Below are 2305 nucleotides of genomic sequence, written 5' to 3'. Positions count from 1 at the left end.
ACTGCTATGGATGCTGAGTTTGAGGAGTTACAAAGACAAAATACTTGGGTGTTAGTTCCTCCTCCTTCGAACCGGTTTCCCATTGGGTGTAAGTGGATTTATCGCATCAAACGCAACTCAGATGGCACTGTGGCTAGATACAAAGCTCGCCTAGTTGCAAAGGGATATGATCAAGCTTATGGGCTGGACTACTCCGAAACGTTCAGTCCAGTGGTTAAACAACAGACAATCCGCCTTGTACTGTCTCTAGCTATGCATCATCAGTGGTCACTCCATCAGCTGGACGTTTCTAACGCCTTTTTACACGGTGAACTAGAGGAGGAAATCTACATGCAGCAACCTCCTGGATATATTGATCAACGGTACCCTACTCATGTATGTGTCACGACCCAACCCGATAGGCCGTGATTAGTGCCCGTTTTGGACACCCACATACAAACCTGCTAAGTATGACCAACTGAAACTAAGACAATATGGAATTTAATCAAATCAAGCCAACCCCAACGTCATATATATATAAGAGGACCTGTCTCATAAGGAGTCATAACCATTCAACCATAACAGCATACGCGAGCCGACAAGGCCGCCACTATTCAAAGCATAATGATGTACACAGCCGACAAGGCTGCCCCTGTACAAGCGGACGTCCCAAACAAACCATGTCCAGACCATTATCCAAAACATATATATACAACCCACATAATGTCCACAGACCTCTAAGAGTACATTAGTGAAACTCGACGGGACAGGGCCCCGCCATACCCATAGACGAGCAAAAGACTACACAAAAGTTATGTACCAAAACGACTGGGCTCTGGAACAGTGGAGCTCTCCCAATCAGCAGAGTAGATATCCTAGGCGGGAGGATCACCGAACTGCGCGTCTACACCTGCGGGCATGAAACGCAGCCCCCCGAGGAAAGGGGGGTCAGTACGGACAATGTAGTGAGTATGTAAAGCATAAGGTAAAGATGACAGGATACCAATGTGGCAAGTCGAAACAAAATATCACTACACATATACTTTTTAAGTGAAAATCATGCATATATTTAACATTTAAGGTGCCCAGCTTCCCTAGTAAGGGGCTCGGCAAAATAATCATCACGTCATCTCCGTCATCATCGTCATCATAACCATCCTCATCACCAATCATATATATAATATACATACCCGGCCCTCTAGTGAGGAACTCGGTGACATATGCAAGAAACTCCGCACGAACATTACCCGGCCCGGGACTCGGTGAAATGATAAATGACTCTATGCACGAGCAGAATATTATGAGCAACCATATGCAATTAAAATCATTTCTTATAACTCAATAGAACAATCAACGTGAACCAGCAAGGAGTATTACTAAAGATTAATGTTTTATCAAGATTATGAACCTTTAATACGATATGAAAACGTAAAATTTCAATGACTCTAAGAAGCATTACCATAGATATTAGAGATCATCATAGCCTTAGACATAACCGATATATAGAGGAATAATTGTGGAAGCAAGAATATACATCACCTAGACGCTTTAGAGGTAAGTATCAAATCTGTCCGTTATTCGCTTATTTTTAAAAGTCATGCCAAGCAAAGAAAGAAGGGACAGCGTTACATACCGTATAATTGAGCCGCACGTCCAATATTTACTACTCAAGCTATTAATCTATAACAAGCAACAATCGTGCCGCAATTAGATAAAAATCGTGCTTTACTTTCTTGTAAGCTAGCTAATAATCTAACGAAAATTTGGCAGCACCTCCCCTATTTTCCTTACTTCGTCCCAATCCGACAACAATCCAAATTATCCACAGCAATACCAATAACACATATAACCCAAAGAATCATATAAACAGCCCAAGCACCAACATGACACCACTAATAATCCGATTATGGTTTCCATTCATACTTAGCACATTCAATAACTAAAACAAACTTCCTAAGCTACTGGTCATGCCCCCTTCTTAAAATTAATGGATAATTAACAAGGGTATTCTAAAGAATTAACACACCAAACAAGGAGATTACTAACCAAATTATTTGCAGCTGCTGGCCAAGAGTTGCAAGGTTGGTTTCTCCATTTCCATGGCTGCCTAAGACAAGTGGTAAAGAAGAAGATGATATGCAGCAATGCATTTCACCACTTTATATAGCATGGAGTGGATTTCTCCACCTCATTTAATAGTATGAAGTGGAGGCAGCCCCCCTCTACACCTGTCCACTAAGGCCAGCCCACAATCTGATCCCTTTTTAATTTTTTCCTTGAGTGGTGGGGCCCATTGGATTAAATCAATCCAAATTAGCCACTAATT

The 2305-nt window shown here is 41.6% G+C and overlaps 1 long non-coding RNA gene across 1 annotated transcript; it reads right to left on the bottom strand.

Annotated features, from left to right (window-relative positions):
* Nucleotides 1-479: 479 nt before the first annotated feature.
* On the bottom strand, nt 480-2092 carry LOC138347890 (uncharacterized). Its single transcript, XR_011220454.1, has 2 exons — nt 2026-2092; nt 480-889 (listed from the first exon to the last, which is right to left on the bottom strand). It is a non-coding gene; the product is annotated as an uncharacterized lncRNA (long non-coding RNA).
* Between the last annotated feature and the right edge of the window lie 213 nt (nt 2093-2305).

The sequence above is a fragment of the Solanum lycopersicum genome, chromosome 4, assembly GCF_036512215.1.
Source record: "Solanum lycopersicum chromosome 4, SLM_r2.1".
NCBI classification, from domain to species: Eukaryota; Viridiplantae; Streptophyta; class Magnoliopsida; order Solanales; family Solanaceae; genus Solanum; species Solanum lycopersicum.
Note: the sequence above shows the minus strand (reverse complement) of the source record. Positions and strands in the feature narration are given on the sequence as shown.